Source organism: Callithrix jacchus, chromosome 19 (assembly GCF_049354715.1).
Source record: "Callithrix jacchus isolate 240 chromosome 19, calJac240_pri, whole genome shotgun sequence".
NCBI lineage: Eukaryota > Metazoa > Chordata > Mammalia > Primates > Cebidae > Callithrix > Callithrix jacchus.
In genome coordinates, this window is record NC_133520.1 from 12,172,213 (window position 1) to 12,194,684 (window position 22,472).

The following is a 22,472-nucleotide window of genomic DNA, read 5'->3' on the forward strand; positions in this document are numbered from 1 at the left end:
AGTTCCAGCTACTAGGGAGGTTGAGGTCAGAGGATCACTTGAGCCTGGGAGATTGGGGCTGTAACGAGCCAAGATCACACCACTGTACTCCCACCTGGGCGACAGATTGAGACCCAGCCTAGAACAAAACAAAGCAAAAACAATATCACTGTCTTTGATGCTAATTCTAATAATAGCTATATGTGCTAAGCACATTTCACGAATTCTTTCATTTAATCTGTGTGATACACATCAGATATGTAATAGCATTCCACTTTACACATAAGAAAGTTTAGGCTTAGAGAGAAAAAAAACAGTTCAAAGTCACATAACTAGTCAGGTTTCAAATTCAGATGGTGTGACTCCCAGGCCAGAGCGTTAAACCATTATCCTAATGCTCATAGATATAATTCTCTGGTGACTCATGTCATCTTGTATGTGAAGATAAAATTGTTAATGCTTGTGGTCTAAGCGTCGGCAATTGGCTAGAATAAACAGTGTCTGTGATGTCACCTTTTACATGTGCCGAGTTCTTAGTGCTAATTAAACTCTGGGTCTTGATTTAGAAATCACAGAAGGAACCTCTTTGCCTATTGCTTATTGTGGAGTGGAATGTTCTCCCTTATAGCTTTCTTGCTGCTGAAACCCAGGATTGTATGGCTGAAATTGCTAAGCTTGGAAACCAAAGATTCGTTTTCAGTAAGGGACTTTTCTACTCTCCAGTATTCCATTCCTTTTGAATACTTTCCTTTCTTTCTCTTTTCTCCTGAAGGTGTTTTGTAAAACCATAAGCTCTGCAGAAATTGCCCTTGTCACCCTCCAGTTGCATTTCTATCCATGAGTACAGTGTCGGATGGGCAGATGCTCTCTGTATGGGAGGAGTGGTGAGAGATATACTCCAGGTATGGCAATGCATTATTTATGGGGAGAAAAAAAATGAAAGAATGGGAGATAAGTGCTCAGATCTTTTGCTTAGCCTATCACTGCCCATCTAGAACATAAAACTTTTGACTCCTTTTTATTCAGATCCAAAAAGAAAGTACTTTTTTCTTAGAAAATATCCAACTTATACCTGCATGTTTCTATCCAGTGAAAGGCTGTGCTGTGGTATTTGAATCAGAGAACTTACGTTGCATTATTTCCTCCTTTTTCTCAAAGTGGCACTGGGTGCAGCTAAGCTGTTACACACTGTCGTACAATTTTTGCATTTAAAAATCACCCATCTTTTAAAATGGAAAAAATAGTCCTGGCATTTTGGGGAAAGAGTTTTCTCTGAAGGAGGGAGGAGAAAAATATGGAGAATAATGAATTCATCAAGCTGAAAATGCACGAAGCAGCGAAGCGCTCAGGCTTCAATACATGGCAAATGGAAAGAGAGCTCCCATTACTGTCGAGATGCACAGACACAGCCCTGCTAATCGCTTGGTCATGCTTGGGAGACACTAAGTCATCACAGGCCATGACATGGTGAGAACAGGGTGCCAGGGGTTTGTTGTAAGAAAAAATTGTTTATCTGACATCTATAACCAGCAACACTCCTTTCTCCGACCCTCATCCTCAGGTGACAAGTCTTGGTTTGGAAAATGCATATGTATGTGTGTGTCTCTATGTACGTGTGTGTGTGTGTGTTTAACTCTTTAGGTTCAACACAATTGGAGATTATATGGGTAATAAAAATTATAGCATAAGTAACTATTTGAACCAATAATTGTTATTTCTTTCTATAATTTGTTACTCATATATATAGATGAGCAGTATTAAATATAAAATAACAAAAGTTAACATTTATTGAAGAGTTGTTTTGTGCGAGGTGCTGTTTTGAGTTATTTACATGAATTGCTTCATCAACTCCTCATGACAGCACTTTGAAATAGGTTCCCAGTATTTTCTCCATTTTACAGGCAGTAAGTAGCTGTCCGAGGTCATAGAGTGAATGAATAGCGAAGTCAAGTTTGGGACTGAGATTGTCTGACTCCAGAGCTGGTACTCTTGACCACTGCGCCTTGTATTAGATTATATTGTTTGAGAAATCCAATGAAACCAGAGGACAAATTAGTTGAAGAGACAAATTATAGTTTTTCATTCTTTCCACATATCTTTGATTATTTTGCTTATGATAGAATGGAAAGACAGATATATGCATAACTCCCACTTAACATTCTTGCTGTAATGAGAAGATGCATTGGGGCAGTGGTACCATGGAGGAAGGGGTATTGTGTCATGTACTCTGCTACATAATCAGTGACTAGCATGATACCTGGCCGTAGTAGGTACTCAATAAATAGTGCAGTCAGGAAAGGATGCAAACGGGTAACCTTTGAGCTGAGACTTTACAGATAAATAGTAGTTTCCCTATGAAGAAGGTGGGAAATGGTATTCTGGGATGAGAGAAGAGCATATGAAAGGCAGGAGACCACCTGCCCTGTTCTGGCGACTACATTGGTTCTATATTGCTAAAGCATAAAATGGAAGATGACTGAGTAGAGGGAAGTCAGGGAGCCAAGATTGTTCAATAAATGAGCAGAGTTGTAATGGACATTGTATGCCATGCAGTGGGATATGTGCTTATCTGGAGCAGTGAGGATGCCAATTAAGTAACGTGAGTATTATGGAGGAGTGGTTCAGCTTGAGGTTACAGAAACAGCCTCATGGCTGTTTGAATTGAAGTCGAATGGAAGAGGATGGGGGAGCAGTCAAGATTAGAGGCTATTGCAGTGGTCCTGGATGAGATGAGATGGGTGTAAACAGTGCAGTTCCTGTGGAGTTGGAGAGGTCACACGGACTTACTAAATATTCAGTGTATGAGGATATATATGGCTGGTCACTCATTAGATAGATAGATTCCTAGAAAATGCGGAAAATATTAGTAAGTTATGGTGCCATGAACTGGGATGGGGAATGAAATAATAAAACAAACTTGGAGTAAAACATCGCGCGTTGTTTCAATGTTGTCAGGTTTGAGGTTCTTCTGGGACATGTAGCTGGAGTTGTCTAAAAGGCAGTGGAACACACATGACTCAAACTTAGACAATAGGACTGTGTTTGAGCAAGGATCAGTAGCAGACATGGAGTAATAGCCAGTTAATTTTACTAACCAAAGTTATCATTCTGTGCATGGTGGCATAGCATGAAGGCAAGCATTAGTGCTACACAAATTCATCATAAAACTAACAAAGCAGGATTTAGTAGACCATAGAGGGGAACATCATGAAACAAAATAATTGGGACTGGAAAGTGAGGGTTTTAATTGGGTAGAGAGAAAAGAAAGGGGAAAGATAGCATTTTGTATGGAGCAGTCCTTAAGTTTAGCAATGTGATGCTTTAGACACTTCTCTTGGGAGGTGTCTATTTTAAATATTGCCTCCTTGGATTATGGAGGTTTTGGAGTTTCAGGAATTACTTTAAAAGAGTGAGTGAAATATGTGCATTTTTATTAAATCACTATTACACCCTCCTTTGAAATGGGCAAGCTGATTATATAATAATATAATGTGTTGGTGCCAGTTTTCCTCTACAATCTAATTTAAGTTTTCATTCTAATTATTAAACACTTATTATAGTCTTTACTTAAGGAGCCAGTCAGAGTTCTAAGTACTTTACATCAGTTAATTCATTTAATTTTCACAGTACTCCTGTGAGGTAGGGGTTATTATTATCCCTGTTTTATAGATTGAGGAAACAGGGGCACAGTTTGAGTGACGTGTCAAGCAGCTGGTAAGTAGCTGATCCTGGATTTTGAACCCAGGTGTTGTGGTTCCACTGACCTGCATCACACTGTCTCTCTGATCTATTGATAGTGGATCCACAACACCTGGGTTCAACATTCAGCAAAAGAGAAGAGGTCCCAGTCTATGTGCACACAGTCACTGTGACGTTTGGACCTGGGAATATTTTACTTCTTTAAGCATGTAGCCTGATCAGCTCCAGGAATTTGAGCTCTCTGGGGGAAATTATAGCTGAAGAGGACTAAAAGGGAAGGAGACCTTGGGCTCCTTCTTCAAGAAGCCAAACTGGCTCACAGTTCTCATTTCATTAGTGGATATGTGAAGAAAACTTCCTTTGCAACACAGAATTACTGTACATTAGGGGAAGAGAATAGGGTACTTGCATAGAGATGGCTCTTTCTGCTCTGACTGTCATGGAAGAGACTGGCATTCAGAAACACTGCATATAGTGTTGGGGTACTGAGACACTGGGTTGGCCATGAGACTAGAAATGTGGACAGAGGGTGAAAGACAGATACTGAATACCCCTTTGCAGAGTTGAGGCCACACTGTCTGGAAGATCCTTGTTGATTCTGGTAGGGTGAGTAGTAGCATGTTTGAGTAGAATAAATTTTATTCTCTGTGTGAAGCAAATCATAAGACATGGGTTTTACTACCAATTTTGGCACTATCTGTGTACCTTAGGCCAGTTACTAGCAAACTTGTTCTATAAAGACCAGAGAATAAATATGTTATGCCTTGCCAGCAATATAGTCTCTGTGTCTCAACTACTCAACTCTGCCATGGTAGTGCAAAAGTAACTTTAGGCAATGCAGAAATGAATGAGTGTGGCTGTGGTGGCTGTATCCCAATGAAAGTCTACTTTAAAAAGGTCGGGGGGAGGCTGGAAGTTAGGGGTGGTGAATTTGGCCCCCTGGAAGTCATTTGCCAGCTCTCGTTTTAAGCAAATAATTTCTCAGTTTCCCCATTCTTCTATGTCTTAGTTTTCCTCTGCTGTAACATAATACAGCAGACTAGATAATCTACAAAGAAAATTAGTTCATTTCTTACAGTTCTGGAGGCGGGGAAATCTAAGAGCATGGCCCCAGTGTCTGGCAAGGGCCTTCTTTCAGCATCATCCCATGGCAGAAGGTAGAAGGGCAGGAGAACATGTGCAGGCAAGAGGAAATTGGGCCAAACTCATCGTTTTTCTCAGGAACACACTCCTGAGATTATGAACCCACTCCTGCTTAATAGCATTAATCCATTCATGAGGACAGAGCATTCATAGCCTGATCATGTCTTAAAGACCCCACCTCTTACTGCTGTTATGATGGCAATGAAATGTCAACAAGAGTTTTGATGGGGACATTCAAACCACAGTAATCCAGCTGGTTAATTATTCTTACCCATCATTGGAAGAGGCTGCAGACACCTGGCATGATAAATGGTACATAGAAGAAAGAATGCTGAGTAGGGAGTCAGGACACTTGGATTCTTGGAGGCCCCAGCACCTTCCAACTGTGGCCCTGTACTTATTTTCTGTGCTTCCATTTCTTCCAGTCAGTAAGGGGTTACCTTTAAGTAGCTTCCCAGTCCTCACGTTGTATGTAGAAGGGTTTGAGAAAGTCGTCTACAAATATTAAGTAGAATAAAGATGATACATGTAGCTAAAAATCTACTTTGAAAATTTAGTTCACATTGTATATTAGGCATATATATATATATATTAGGCATATATATATATATATATTAGGCGCGCATGATATATATATATCATCCCTGGAAAATTTGTGTAGTCTCTCATTTGTAAGGATTTTTCCTTCTCTTATCATTCGGTCTTGTTAAAACTTGACTCCTAAGAGCTTGACAGACAGGTCCAATACCCTAGAGTGAATGTGTGAGTCTAGAGGACAGTAAAGGAAGTTTTTGCTAAAAAAAATTTTAAGCCAGTAATGGAGCAGGTATGTAATTTTTTGTTCCAATAAGACTCCCAGGGTTTCTCCAAACAGTGAACGCAACACATTGAAAATAAGAGAGAGAGAGAGCAAGATTCTGTTGGCTTCCACTATTTTGGGACATTTGTACAACTTGTACCAAGGGAGTACTACAAAGAAAGGAAGTGACTCCATCTCCATTCTACATGCTCCATACTGTGGTGGCCACTAAAATTAAACTAATGGAAAGAGTGAGGGAAGCTCCAGATTCACTTATTTTCCCTCTAGTGAACTTGGCTTAGGCTGCATATGGAATACAATTGCCTAAACTCTCTCTTGCTTCTTCCTTTAGGAAAATCATAAGAGTAATAATGAGGAAAGACAGACTCATTTGACTACGAGCCATTATTTAAGCACAAAACAAAACACAAAGCACATTATTGAAGGGTAATAAAAATGAGTCTAACTGGCAGTTAGGTTGCTACAAATAAAAATTGCTACCATTGCTCCTGTTGCCTCTCTTTGTAAATGCAGAGATGAATGCTACCTTTGTTCAATGAGCCCCTAATTGAGAGGTGCTTAGCATTGAAGGATATTGCTTTAAAAAAATATTGCCAGGTAAATGTCAGACCTATGGAGATACTGGGTTATGAAGGTTACATCTGCTGCAGGTAAACTTAATAAAACAGCCAACGGCGCAGACATGGTGTAGAGATTCACCTAATGGCTTAAACATTTGCAACCTCATGGAATAGTGTCCTAGTTTAATTCTCTCCAACTTATTTTTTATTTTAAGCTATGGAGGCTGGAGTGGATGAGGGAAGGGGAGTAATCATTTTCATACACACACACACACACACACACACACACACACGAGCATTTTCTACTTTGAAGTGCTGGGTTTTGCTTATATAGCTTTATAAGCTTTAAATGGGTTACTCATTTAGAGTTATCAGAGTAATTTGTATTTTTCATACTTATCGCCTTTCATATCCACCTTTTTTCCCCCAAACTTTTTGGATTAAGCAAGGGCTTTACTAAGAATTTTGTTAGATATACCTTTCCAAAAAACTTGGATTGAAGTTTCTATTACGTGTTAGATAAGTTGCTTAACATGCTCTAAAGAAAACTTCAGCCCTGAGAGAATTGTGAAGCTCATGGGTCGGATCTGTCATGGAAAGCAGCCCTTTTTGGAATCTTTGTCATGAGTCAAGACCGTTCCATGCTGAGTTTTTGGGGATAAGAAGGTAGGGTGATTTGTCCTGGGGATATGTTTCTTCAAATGATATGTGAAAAAATGTCACAGAGAACCAGCACGTGCATGTGCTCAACAAATGTAGTTCTTTCCCACTGACGTGGGAGATGTCCTGGTTATTGTGTCAGTTGCCTGTTTCTTAACCTCTGATTAAATGGGGACTCTGCAATCAAAGAGATTAGATCCCTGACTATACATTTTTCTCTAGTACCTCCCCTCAAGATTTAAAAGTATAGATGCAGAATATATCAAGGTTGAGAATTGAATACTTTCAGAATTCTGAGTGTCTTTTCAGTGAGCACTGTATATTCCCAAAGTGCTTGACAATCATTTATTTCTCTGATTTAATAAAGACAAGAGCCAGAATAAAGAAAGGGCCCTCCAAGATTTTCTGCCAAATTGGCTGGGCAACTGCCTCACGATAGAAGAATTTATGGCTCCCGTTACCTGGGCTCAACCCTTGCACCTAGCTTTTTGTACTTTCTGGTTTTCCTTCATTGGATGCTGGCTTTAATAATAATAATAATAATAAAAACAGAGGTTGCTTCTTTTTGTCTTCCCCTTTCCGTGTCTGTCCTTGATCTGACCAGCTTGATGTATTTAAAATGGTTGGTAAGAGACAGGACATTGAAAAAGGAATGCAAACTATGTGAAATGGAATTGTTCCTTGGTTGATAAAACAATCTGATCTCATTTATGAGTCCCCCCAGTTGTTTATTTTTGTTAAAAATGTCTGTAAGGGTAACTGTTCTGAGTATATATTCAAGATAATAATAACATTAACTGGCTTTGCTGCAGAATCAATAGGAGTAACAAAAATATATGTCTGTTGATGAAGAATGACATAAAACAAATGTGTTAACTAAAACAGATCATGTCAACAGTTTAAGCAGATATCATATGATACTTCAATCCTGTATTTGCAGTTCTTTTTTTTCTGGGAAAAATGTTTATAAATTACTTTTAAAAGCATAATTGTAGCCTGCTGAGAAAATTCTAAAAGAGAATTTAAAAAACACAAAAGGAAGGGTAACCCAGAAACTGCCCTCCGTGTCCTCCAAGGGGAAAGAGAGAATGAGAGAAAAGGCTGGGGGTGGGGAGGGAAAGAGACCTGCATAGTTCATCCACGGAAAGTAATTGAAAATGCTAATTCTGTGCCCACAGACTAAAACTTTGAAGGACAGGTCCTTGTCATTGGACTCCTCGAGAAACAGCAGAGCAGAAATAAAAATAGATCATTGACCAAACATATCCCTTTCAAACTGAGAAGTTTTAAAGTGCTGCTGCCCATTTTTTTCTGTTTAAAAAATTAAAAACCTTTTTATTTTTTACCCTGAGAACTTTGGAGACTAATGTTTATGTGGTTTAGGAATAAAAATATTATGAATCTCAGTTTAAGAAATGTTGAGATCTTTTTGTTGCTATTTTTTCCCTTTTGGAAAATGAATACCTGCAAGAGTCAGGTCTAGGTTATTGTCAGATCAGGAGTTTCAGAAACTTAAGTCAATTAGAAAGATTTAAAAAAGATATATAATAAATAGTACATATTTTGGATATATATGATATTTCAATGCATGCTATAATCTGTAATTAATCAGGGTGACTGGGATGTCTATCACCTCAATCATTTGTCCTGTCCTTGTTTTGGGAACATTTCAATTCTCCTCTTTTTGGCTATTTTGAAATATACAATAAATTATTTTTAACTATAGTCTTTCTAAAAAACAAGACTTTTGGAAAGAGGAATATAGTTGAAAGTTACATACTTACATTCTTTAAACAGAAATATTAATGATAATGAATCCAATTATGATAATATTCCTTTTCTATTGTAATTTTAAGCTCGAGAGCTACACCGGGGTTTGTGACTGATTTACTGTGTTATAACTACGGGGGTAGGGACAAGTAGGATAACACAGTTTTTGAAAGGGGCCTGAACATACAGTATGTTAAAAACCAGGGATACACTTACTGGTTTGTAAGAATCAAGAGTGGTGTTAGAGTAGCTAGATTTGGGATTCATTCATTCATTCATTTTTATTCTTTCACATCTGCCTATGGGTCCAGCACTGCTTCTGGGCCCTGGGGATGCAGCAGTGAACAAGGGAGACAGAGCCTCTGCTCTCACAGAGCTTACATTCCAGTGACACACTAAGCAAATAAAGAAGGATCATAGATAGTATGTCAGATGATGGGAAAAATAGAATGAAGGGAGGTGGGTGGTGGTATATCTTAAATAGAGTGGTCAGGAGAGGCTCTACCAGGAAGATGACATTTGTGGAAAGATCTGAAGGCATTGAGGGAGTGGTTGTGTAAATGTCTGGGAGGGGTGTATTCCAGGTAATGGGAACAGCAGGTGCAAATGTTCTGTGGAAAGAGGCTGTGTGATATATTTTAGGGAAGTGAGGACAGCAGAGAGGCTGTTCCCTAAGGAGAAGACAATGAGAGGTAATGTCAGAGGAGAAACAGGAGCACTACAAGGTGTGTAGGCACTGTCATGGCTGTGGCTTTTACTCTGAATGAGATAAAACCATTTGTATGATTTTTGAGGTGAGGAGTGACACGATCTTACTTACCTTTTTGAAGGATCATCCCAGCAGCTGTTTCAAAAAATAGACTGACAAGGAGCCAGGACAGAAGCAGGGAGCCTCACTGAGAGGCTGCTGGAGTTCTCCAGGGAGAGCACACAGTGGTTTGGACTCCAGCAGTAGGCATGGAGGTGGGGAGAAGTGGTCGGATTTCCTGGGTATCCTTCAAAGGTAGTGCCAAGAAGATTTGGCAATGGTTTAGATGTAGGGTAAAAGAGAAGGAAAATCTTTAAATCACAGACTCCCATTTCACTGCCTTAAATACCTTAATCTCTCGTTTTAATATCAAGCAGAACAACACAAACTTCTCAGGCACCTGCATTGTACTTTAAAAATTATAAAGCTTTTATTTACTTTGTTCTTGTTGCACTTATGTGGTACATACTAGTTAATCTTTCAGACGAAATAACGGAGGCCTGGTGATGTTAAATCACTGCATACTCTGACTAAACGTATGCAGCCAGCCAGTGGCAGAGCAGACACTTAAACTTGGGTTTTCTACAGAATTGATGTCATAAAGATAATTCTCCTTATTAAGTGCTGGGACCATACCTTATGAGGTTCCAGCATTTCAGTGACTCAGACAGTCCGTTGACGAGCAGAGTCAAGGTGACACATTCCTAATACGGTTAGATGCTAGTGCTGTATGTGAACATGGATAATATTGTGTATGAAGATGTAGATTCTGACCTACAGTGAAGTATATTTGACTATGTACTTGGTGTTATTGTTTTCTGGTAACTAGCAATTAGTTTACTCAGTTTTGGCCACTTCACTCTCATCCAGTGATTCTTATGTGGCCCATTGGCTGTGATTTATGGTTCAGGGAGGTTTCCTGAGTTACTAAGATAGGAGTGAGACTAATTAGCCAAGCCAACAACTATACCTCTGACTCCAACTCCTGATAGGTTGCTAACCACCTGGCTCACCTATCCCAGTTGCTATCTTTTTATGAATGTGGCCAACGACCAGCATAATTTCAGCATATCAGGTTGGTAGTTGAGAAAGCCACCTGGCACTCCTATTGGTCTGACAGGTGGATTCAAGACTAAAGTACAAGTCAAACTATTAATGGAAAATAATATAAATAGAAAAAAAAAATCCCTACCAATTTAGTTCATCAGAGGTAATAGTGTCTCAACACCGTAACCTCAAAATCATTAGTCCTGAATATCTCAATCAATATGGAATCTCTCAGAAATCAATTTGCTGCTACAAATATGATTGTTTAATAATTCACCAGTTATGGGCCTTCAGGCTAGAAGAGATTAGTGTAGCTGAAGGAAAAGAGATAATCTTCACCTCAGATAAGATTTCAATTAAAAGAAGACAGTGTCTACGAAACATAGTTTCATGTTTGACGTGTGAGTCTTTTATGTGTGTGTGTTTTGAGCTGTATGTCCTACTGGGGAGAAATCAATTTAGTTCATTCTCATTGTTCATTTTCAGATCAGAGCTATTTAGCTATTTTCCTGAAGCATCATAAATATTTTATTAAAATAAACCATTACAAATTTTGGTTTTAGTTACTACATTAAAACCAATAATTTAAAATAGCTAATGAGTGGTGCCAAATCATACAGACATTTTTCTCCGCAGTATTGAGAAGAAATAACAGATGGATCTTTTGAGGCATTTTGGTAACTGTTTCATGCCTTTTCTGTTCTATTCCAGAGAAGGGGAATATTGTTTTATGACTTGTGCCTTTAGAGAGGCCCTTGGCCAATGTCATCAGTTTGGATGACATACATTTCCAATACTTGTACTTCTTTCTAACACGTCACTTTCACAATAAATCTGTTCACTGCAAAGATATTGCTAAGTCTGGCTTAATGAGGGCTCTTCCTCTATTCTGCAGTTATGCAGTGTGGATATTCCAATTACTAATGATTCTTATAGCTCGTACTTTGATTCTATTCACTGTCTGTTCTCCATCAAGAGTCCTCTGGCCTAAGAATCTCTTTAAACTGTTGTGAGGAGAGAGCCTTTTTTTTTTTTTTTCTCAAACAGTATTTTCTGCAGCCAGAGGCTGAGGTGTTCTTCTACATTATTTTATAATGGAGCAGATAACTATTGGAATGGGGGTTGCCAAGGTCACTGCTATACACCCAGGAGAATGTCCTGTCACCTGAATGACTTGGTCCTGCCCCCACCCTGGGCCACACCCCCATGTAGGGCTGAGTGACCTTTCTGTCTCTTTGCATAATCTTCCTTCCTTGGATTTATTCTCTGTGCCTGGGTCAAAAAAATGGGGCTCATTAATAAACATTTATTGAGCACCAACAGGATATTATGTTCCAGATATATTCCCTTCCCTGCAGCCTTGGAATCCACAATTTTGGCTCCCAGCAGTCACCTCTGCCCTGATTTCCAGTAGAGTAAGTTATCCAAGCAATTGAAAGGACATTCAAATATTTGTGAACTTCAAAGGGAGATAGTCCTTCATCTAAAATGTCCTTTTAGATGGTCAAAACTTCTAAATATTCTACTTGTCTAGCAAAGAACAGTGAACTGTGAGTTTCTGGGATGCAGATAAGTAATGATTAGGTTAAAAATATTTTAACACTCATAGATAATAATTAGGTTCTCAAGTTAAAAACATCTGTTCTGTTAGGTGTGAGGACCAGAGAGAAAAAACCTCAAAAAATTAAAGAACATTGGCAAGGTCATTGGCATATAATTTTTAAAGTTATTTGAGCTAGGTAGCCATTGTGTTAAAAATTCCATCAGGAGGCGAAGTTTAAGAAGACACTATGTTGTTAGAATGTGTGAAGCTTTTTACTGAAGCATGATAAATAATTGAAGATGCCTTTAGCAAATTCCTGCTTTAATGGGAAAATACTTTGTCATGCAGTTTTTCAATTAGTATTCACTAATTCAAATTGGTTTATCATTTACCCTACTGCACATTAGATTTTTAGTGATGCATTTTCTCGTCTTCATTTTTCTAGTTGATAGTAAAACTTTGGTGGTTTCCAGTGGTGATTCTCAGCATTTTTCTGCCTAATAGTGGCTCACTTGAACCTCACTCTGGTGTAAAGCTATGGAATTATAGCTGTTTGAATTAGAATCTGGGATGGGGGTAGGGAGAAATTTGAATGTGAAATAAAGAAGGTGGTGATTCTTTCATGTGCCCTTCTCTCTTCCCCCCCAGATTCAAGAGAATTCAAACATCTCAGTTATGAAAGGCATCTTCCATCTCAAATTTAACATTCTTGTTTGAAAATTTCTGCCGAGCACACTGGCTCACACCTGTAATCCCAATACTTTGGGAGGCCAAGGCAGGCAGATCACCTGAGGTAGGGAGTTCAAGACCAGCCTGATCAACATGGAGAAATCCCTTGTCTACTAAAAATACAAAATTAGATGGGCATGGTGGTACATGCCTGTAATCCCAGCTAGTCAGGAGGCTGAGGCAGGAGACTAGCTCGAACCCAGGAGGCGGAGATTGCAGCAAGCTAAGATTGTGCCATTGCACTCCAGCCTAGGCAACAAGAACAAAACTCCATCTCAAAAAAAGAAAAAGAAAAAGAAAAAAAAATTCTATAGAAGGGACAATAATCCAAAATATGGTTCCTAAAACATCATCAGTCAAACATTTAAGTAGTTGCTAAGCACTGAAGGTGAACTTATAATTAAGTTAGATAATGGGTTGTGGTCAGTGGAAATATAAAATAGGTCCTCTACCTATGTTTTTTTTTTTTTTTTTCCGGTTTGGTGGAGGAAAAAGCTTAACCAAAAATAAAGTTCCTTGAACACCATAAGGGTCAGAAAACTTCAACATTAGTTCATTCATTTACTCATTCATTCATTGAATACCTAATGAATATCTTCCCTCAAGTGGGTTACTAATATCAGATTTTCTATGTTTATATTTATTCTACCCACTGGAATGTGAGTTTTATGAGAGCAGAAATGATAGGTCACTGCCATATCCTCAGAGATTAGAATAACAACTAACACATAGTAGACATACCATGTATATATTAAGTAAATGCCTGAGTGAATGAATGAATGAATGATTAAATATGTGTGTAAGATTTTCCAGAGTAATGAGTACTCAGACCTGAAATTTTGATATGAGTTAGTGTAGGAAGAGTAGAAGCAGAGGAAGAAAATTTCTTGCAGAAGAATAGTAGACTATTTACATTGGGACCCAGAAACATAAAATACTTAAGTATAAATCTAAGAAAATGTGTACAAGAGCTATGCAAAGACAGCTACAAAACTCTGGTCAAAGAATAACTAAATAAATGGAGATATTCCATGTTCATGGATAGAAGGACACAATATTGCCAAATGTCAGCTCTTCCCCACTTGACCTATAGATTCAATGCAATTCCAATCAAAATTTCAGCAAGTTACTCTGTAGATATCAACCCATCAATTCTTAAATTTATAGAGACAAAGAAAAGGCCCATACTAGTCAGCACAAGAATGAAAGATAAAATCAGAAAACAGATATTACTTTACTGTAAAGCTACAGTAATCAAGACAGTGTGGTATTGGCAAAAGAATAGGCAAATAAATTAATGAAACAGAATAGAGAGCTCAAAAATAGACCACATAAACACAGTCAATTAATCTTTGACAGTGGAACTAGGGAAGCACCAAGGAGAAAAGATAGCCTTTTCAACAAATGATGCATGAACAACTGGACATCCACATGCAAAAATAAAAGAATTAATCTTGACATGGATCGTATACTCTTCATAAAAATTAACTCTAAATGTGCCATATACCTAAATGTAAAATGTAAAACCATAAAACTTTCAGACAGAAACATAGGAGAAAATGTAAATGACCTTGGGTATGCCAATGACTCTTTAGATATAGCACCAAGGGTACAATTTATGAAATAAATAATCGATTTCATTAGACTTAAAAATGTCTTCCCTGTGAAAGACACTGGGAGAAAACATTTGCAAAAGACTTTTTTTTTTTTTTTTTTTTGAGACAGAGTTTCGCTCTTGTTACCCAGGCTGGAGTGCAATGGCACCATCTTGGCTCACGGCAACCTCTGCCTTCTGGGTTCAGGCAATTCTCCTGCCTCAGCCTCCTGAGTAGCTATGACTACAGGCACGCGCCACCATGCCCAGCTAATTTTTTGTATTTTTAGTAGAGACGGGGTTTCACCATATTGACCAGGATGGTCTCTATCTCTTGACCTTGTGATCCACCTGCCTCGGCCTCCCAAAGTGCTGGGATTACAGGCATGAGCCACTGCACCTGGCCACAAAAGACATCTTATAAAGGATTGTTGTCCAAAATGCACAAAGAATTCTTAGAACTCAACAATAAGAAATCAAATAACCCAGTTAAAAAATGAGCAAAGGATCAGAACAGAAACCTTACAAAAGAAGACATATAAATAGCCAATAAGCATAAGAAAATATAATCAATATCATATGATGTCATTAGGGAATTTCAAATTAAAACAACAATGAAATACCCCTATACACTTATCCAAGACACTGACAATACCAAATGCTGATGAGGATGTGAAACTACAGGAACTCTCATTCATTATTGATAGGGATGCAAAATGGTATAGTCACTTTGGTTTAGAAGACAGTTTGGCAGTTTCTTACAAAACTAAACACATTCTTACTCTATGATTCAACAATCATGTTCCTTGGTTTTTACCTAAATAAGCTGAAAATTGTGCCACACAAAAATATGCACGCGTATGCTTATAGCAGCTTTATTCATAACTGCCAAAACTTGGAAGCAACCAAATCGTCCTGCAATAGTGAATAGTTAAATAAACGATGGTACATCTAGACAACAGAGTATTACTCACTGCTAAGAAGAAATGAGCTATCAAGTGATGAAAAGGCATGAAGGAAACTTAAATGCATGTTACTAAAGAAGCAAATTTGAAAAGGCTATATAGTATATTATTTAAATGATATTTCTTTCTAGAAAAGACAGAGACCTACAGAGACAGTTAAGAAGACCAGTGGTTGCCAGAGGTTGGGGGCTGGAGGGTAAATAGGTGAGCCACAGAGGATTTTTAGGGCACTGAAACTATTTTGTATGATATTATAATAATAGATACTTGCTACTACATGTATCTAAACCCTTATATAATCCAAAGAAGTAACCCTAATGCAAACTATGGACTTTGGGTGGAAACATGGTGTTAATGTAAATTCATCAACTGTAGCAAATGTACCCCTGTGGTGGGGGATATTAATGGGTGGTGGGGGAGGGTGCTGTGTATGTGGACAGTAGGTAGGCGATACATAAGAAGTCCCTGTGTCTTCCTCTCAATTTTGCTGTCGCACCAAAACTACTCTAAACAGTAAAGTTTATTTTCTTAAAAAGAGTAGAAATGAGGCCAAATGTAAGATCTTGTTTAGGAAACTCAGGTAGTCCTGTTGAAATGGACGTGTACACAAAGCTGGAGTGCTATGAGACGTGGCATGAGATGCAAGTAGGGCCAGCCAGAAACAAATACGGAGACTAAGGGTGGGATCCCATCCTTTTCTCTTTTGTGTGTATATGTTTCTGTTTCTTATAAAAGCAACCACCCTCTGTTGGATGCATGGGTTTTGACAGCTAGAAGGCCATTGGTTTAAAGTGGCTTATAATACATTGGAATTTACAGTATGGAATTTCACAAGGGAGAAGCTTGGGGTTTGGCTCAGCAGGAATAGACTGAAGTAGACTGAGGTTCCCTGGGGCCTCAGGAGGAGGCTGAGAATAAAAAACAAGAGCCTGAAGTTGAGCCTATGATGGGGGAAGGACATGGAGGAGCAGGCATGGAAGGAAGGCCATCCTGGGGGATGTTTCTGTATCTAAATCCTTTACAGGTGAGCCTGTACCCACTGAACATATGTTTTCCTAGTAGTGTGGCAAGTTTCTACCTTCTGGTCTTGTTGTCCAGATTTCTGTTTACAAGATGATTACTCCTAGAGGTGGAGCCCAAGGGCTTGGGAATAGTGAAGTAAGTGGATTTGCTGCCAATGGACAACAAATCCTTACTTTGCTCCTAGTATCAGAATTCATATGTATAGACAGCCTGAGCAACCATCTGGTGCATCGTTTGAAGCAGAATGAATGGATACAAATAATCTTTTGTCGACACGTTGTACTCCAACATAATTCTTCCCTTAAAATGAGATTTCTATGGGAGTTGGTGGGTCATTCTAATGAAAGATAAATGCAAGAATGTCCCTAACATCTGCTGGGCTAGGACAAGAGTCCAAATGGAGACTCAGGTACCACAAATGTTTAAAAGCTACAAATCAAGCGTATACATTGTTAAATAAAATGTGTTCTATTCTTCTACCTTTACAAGTGTACCTTCATGATCCTTTTTGCTTAAAATGTGGCCCACATACCAGCAGTGTCAGAATCTTTTTGGAGCGCATTAGAAATGCAAACTTTCAGGCCCTACCCCAGACTTACAAAATCAGATCTGCATTGGAACAAGACCTCCAGGTATTTTGTCAGTACATTAAACTTTGAAAGGCACTGTTAAGAATGACCTGGAAGGCCAAGCTCTAATTTAGAATCCACGGACTTCTTGGAGTGGTGCACCAGACCATGGCAACATGACAAGAACTGTTTCTCAGCCCTTAACTCCTAATCTGACCCTCTTCCTACTCCCGGCTTCTTCCAATATCTCAGAGTGCCTTGTGCACACCTGTATGGATGCCCCAGTCTACACATTTATAGCCAATAGAGCTGTCCTTTGGCCTCCCTTCAGGCCTAGAAGTGTATCTAATAGAATAGTCGGCCACTGGGAGGATGGAGTCAGGCTGAAGCAGACCAAGAACCACTTGAGTAGAGAATTCCTAGAAGAGGGGCATAGGCTCTAGATGGACATGTCCCCTCAGCCATACCATGGAGCCACAGGAGATCAGGACTTCTGGTGCCCTGGTTTGAGTAGTACTGGATGAATGTATTTTTTTCCCTGGAAATGGGATTATTGTGGTGATAACATTCAAACTAGAATGTCTTCAATAAATTGGTAATGAATAGATGAAACCTTGCATTAGAAAATTCATCTACCTCTTGAGAAAATGGAGCTGCTGATAGGCATGCAGGATCGTAGAACATCTTAGCGACTAAAAACTTACACTGACGTCTGAATTTCTTACCATTCGGGTTGGGAGGGTTTGGAGGAAGATGTGTCCTGAGAGATTTAGAGATTGACTCTTGACACAATGAAGTTGAAAAGTAGGGAAAAAAGGCATATGTGTAACTTTTCAGTTGCGTGACATTTGACTTGTCCATAATGCATTTGACTTGCATTTTCATGGTTAGCCAAAACTAGCTTCCCAAAAGATATTTTGTGCTCTCTTTCAAAATCTGACTCTCCATCAAATGGAATTTCTTTTTAAAGATGTAATGAAATGTGATTAGTGCAAATGTCTGTGAAATTTATTGAACTATTAAAATCCTATTGGGTCTTTGTTTATGAAATGTATTTTTCTGTATTTGAGGTTTAGGGAAGCTTGATAATGAGGCTGTGAAGATTCATGGCCTCTTTTCTATGGCTTAATTTAGGCTCTATATCAAATATGTAAAATAACGTTATATCTTCCTACCACCTCTGTGGATCATACATTTTGTTATTATTTCCCTGCCAAAGGTTTTTTTCTTTTTCTTTTTTTCCTTCTCTTCTCCTTTTATAAACAAAAACTACTAATAGTAGGAACATTTTTAATATAGAGAGCCATTATCTAGACCTGAAAGAAGAATGAGTTTGGATAATGATTCTTCCTTCCAGGTGTAGCTTTAGGGTTAGGTAGACACATACGGATTCACACTCAGTGTCAGCTGCCACCCTCACCCCTCCATACACTTGTTTCATTTTAGGAAATGCATATTCCTTCATATGCTGCCATTATCTAAACTCCCCAGGGCCATCCTCAGCTTCTGTGGGGCAAACGAGTCACCCACGATTTGGGGAAAAGGAGAAGATCAGGCTACACAGTATCTTTTGGGGATGGGGTCATGGAGTGGGTAACGTTGCTGGCAGCAGACCTGTGACTTGAGGAAGCAGCCAGTGATCTTTTATCCATTTCATTGCAAAGCAGTTATAGCCATCCTTGATCTCTTTCACATGCAATTTTTACATGTGTTCTGTGATTTACTTTTCCTTCACTTATATTTACATTGTGCCAGTGACTTTGCTTTGCTCTGAGGATAAAGACCAAAATCCTAAGCATGCCCTCAAAGTTCTAGTTAGTCTGGCCCTCCCCACCTTTTGCACCTCATCTCACCCCATATCCTCCACCCTGTGCACGCATCCTCCTGCCTTCCTTTAGATCCTTGGAATCGCCATGCTCCTTTTTGCCATGGGAACTTTGCACCTGCTGTTCTCTCCACTTAGAAATCTCCAGGCAGTATCTTTGCCTTGTTAATTCATGCTCTTTTGTTAGATGACTGCTTTTCCTCCTCATCTTTGGGGAGTCCTTACCTGGCTTCTCTCTGTCAGTCAAATCTCTTCAGATTACTTCTTTTCCTAATGTGGCTTTGAGTAATGGCTGACTCTCCCATTAGACTGAGACACTTTGAGGCAGAGACTGTGTCTACTTTAGCTTCTCCTCTGCCTTCCTTGTACTTTCCATAGCGCCCTGCACAAAGAAGGCCCCTGGTGTCCCTTGTGGGAGGGATCAGAGAGCACAATGTGATTTTCCTCTTCCCGGGTTTCCCTAAGGACACCACTGCATGGTTTAATATTTGGCAAAATGTCATCAAATTATTTTTATAGGTTGGTGGCTCATTTTTTTAAAGCCTCATTTCAGGATAATGGAAGGGGATAGACCGGTCTTCATTCAACTTGTATAAGAGGAAGTCAGCAAATGCTCTGGAATTACATGGCTTGATGCTATTAGATTCCTCAGGACCTCAGAAAACATGGTTTAAGCCTGTGATTAGAAGACAGAACTATCTAATGAATTGTATTAACTTTAAGCCTAATTATTTTTATCCTGGGTGGCATCAGAAAGAGTCATATACTCTATGACTTTACCTCTAGGCAAGATTGTTTTAATTCTCTCAAGCAATGGTGGTTTATAACCTCAGAAACCAACCCTGTCACTTCCCTAGTAATCAGTGTCACAGCCAGGATGCTTGTCCCACTGCGTGATATACTTCCCTTTCACTATAATTTCATAAACCCATTTCCTTTTGTTCTTTCCTCAGGGATAATCTGTTTTAATAATTATTCTTTAGGTAGATGAATCACATTTATATAGCGCCTTATAGCGCACAAAGTGCTTTAAGTACATCATCTCATTAAATCTCCAAACAACTCAGTGAGTTGAATATTGTTTTCCTGTCCTTTCAAGAAACAACCAAGAGAGATTGTAGAACTTGTTCAGGGTCATATGGCTTGTAAGTGACACATACGGGTCTAACCCAGGTGTGCGGATTTCCACATTTTCACAATATCAGGAGCCATTCTCTGTACACAGGAACTGATAGTCTACCTGGTTCTTTTTTTGACTTCCCATCATGTCGTATTAATTGTATATACATTCTCAGTCACTATTTTCTAACCTATGTTCATGTTCACTGTTCTTTTCTAAGCTCTAGGTTTTCTCTGTGTAATATGTTGGTTATGTAGTCCTGAAATACAGTGCCTTTTTAGAAAGCTTTAAAGTGATTAGATTTCAATGTTCCTATACAGTGCACTTCTATTCATACATTCTGGTAGTGTGCTGGCTTTGTTTTTCAGCAACAAGATTTGTTAGCCTAGCAGTAATTTTTCTAATTTAACAATAAGAAAGGAAAGAAAAGTAAAGGAAAAAGGTTCCTACTTGTGGAAACACACCATCTAATGGATGAGACAACAGATGCAGGACTTTACAGATTAAATTTGTAGCCTGAAATGTTCATTTACACCTCTGTCTCTGCCATGCTTTCAAGTGGGAACACGTTTTTAAACATTCACAGACAAGGGAATTTTAGGCACTTAGCTACACTAAGCCCTGTCTACTTGGAATGAAGACAGAGAAGAAAGCAGAAAAACTCAAAAGACTTGACCAGAGGTCCTTATTTGGGAGGAAATAACCAGGTCACCAGCATTCAGTAGTGCTTGGGCAATGCCAGGGCCTCCCACTGAGGTTACCAGCTTGCCAGCCATCTGTAGTAAGAGGGCTGCTCTCAAATTCTCCCAAGCCACTTTCTTTCTCTTGCTAGTTCTTTTGATTCCTTTGTGTTTATTCCATACTTTTGAATAAGAACAAAGCTTAAAAATTGGACTTTCTATTTGCAGTTTAAAAAATAGCAGAAAGCACTGACAATTCTTTTTTTCTTTATGGTTGTATAAATTATGTCATGTTTGACTGTAGGGTTAGAGGTATCAAATAATTTCTTAGGTAAAATAATTGCAATAATGATCCTGTAACAAGAATCGTAGTAGGTAATTCCTTTAAAATGAATAATTTGTCATAAAGATTATGTCGCAATTTATTTTGTGTGTATATATGTGTGTGTTTTTCTCTTTTAGCCAAATGGTTTTCAGTAGCAATTACTGAGGTGTCAATGACCTTCTCATTCAATTGAATTAAGAAACTTAAATGAAATTTACTAGTATCAGTCTTTGCTGTCATACAGGTAATTGAGAACATGATATATGTTACAACAATGCCACCTATAGTTAGTAGCCTTTGGTTAAAACAAGGTAAAATTTTACATATGCTGCCGTAGAAAACAGCCTAAAATAAAATTTGTTAATCAGCAATGTACCAAGTACCACCTACTCTTCCAAGCTCTAGCAAGAAATAGACAAACAATAAAATTCTTAAGTTGTGACTATTTCAGGGAAGGTAGAAATATACTTAAAAAAATAAATTCTTAATAAGGGATAGTTTACATTCTAAATATCTTCAAATAGTTTGTGGTTTCTTTTATTTTCTTTATATTATCCTTTGAAAAAGATAATTTCGTATCAGATAGACTTTATTTATTTATTTATTTATTTTGAGACAGAGTTTCGCTCTTGTTACCCGGGCTGGAGTGCAATGCTGCGATCTCAGCTCACTGCAACCTCCGCCTCCTGGGTTCAGGCAATTCTCCTGCCTCAGCCTCCCGAGTAGCTGGGATTACAGGCACGCGCCACCGTGCCCAGCTAATTTTTTTGTATTTTTAGTAGAGACTGGGTTTCACCATGTTGACCAGGATGGTCTCCATCTTTTGACCTCGTGATCCACCTGCCTCAGCCTCCCAAAGTGCTGGGATTACAGGCTTGAGCCACCGTGCCCGGCCTGACTTTATCATTTTTTTATGGTTGGTATTTTTTTGTGTTGGCAAAATAAGTTTCTTTTTGCTGGCTGAGAGGTCATAAAGATATTCTGCTATATTATCTTCTTAAAGTTGTAGAGGTTTGCTTTTCACAACCTTTAGTCCAGCTGGAATTTGTTGTGTGTAGTATAAGGTAGCGTTTCTTTTAAGATTAACCTGTTATCTTAGCACAATTGACTGAATAGTTCATCCTGTTCTCACAGATCTGCAATTTACTTTGTTAGATTCCAAGTTACCGTCTAGCAAGGTCGTTTTTGTAAGCTCTCAATTTAGTCCCATTGATCAATTTGTCTCTCCCTCCCTGTATAAATATCATATTGTCTTACGGTAGCTTTGTAATATGTTTTGATGTCTGATGGAAGAAGCCTGAAAAACAATGAACAAATAGATTTGGTATGTTCCTACAAGGAATACAGTAGAGCATTAAAATCAATGAACCACAGCTGTGAGTATTAACATGAAGGTATTGGGTGAGGCCTGGTGATTCACGTCTGTAATTCCAGCACTTTGAGAGGACTAGGTGGGAGAACTGCTGGAAGCCAGGAGTTCAAGACCTGCCTGGATAACACAGAGAGATGCTGTCTCTACAATAATATTTTCTTTTAATTAGCCAGGCATGGTGGCATGCACCTATAATCTCAGCTACTCAGGAGGTTGAGGAATGAGGATCACCTGGGCTCAAGAATTCAAGTCTGCAGCGAGCCATGATTATGCCACTTCACTCCAGCCTGGACAACAGAGT

General features: G+C 38.7%; 1 protein-coding gene across 23 annotated transcripts in view; it reads left to right on the forward strand.

The window, feature by feature from the left end:
* Positions 1 to 22,472, forward strand: part of ESRRG (estrogen related receptor gamma) — a 656,445-nt gene that overhangs the window by 153,736 nt on the left and 480,237 nt on the right. For 2 of the 23 annotated variants that reach the window (XM_054248097.2, XM_054248100.2), the window contains exon 2: positions 752 to 881. The exons of the other annotated variants lie outside the window; for them this stretch is intronic. The gene's annotated coding sequence lies outside the window, so the exon portion shown is untranslated. The remainder of the gene's footprint in view (positions 1 to 751; positions 882 to 22,472) is intronic. 23 annotated transcript variants of the gene reach the window in all.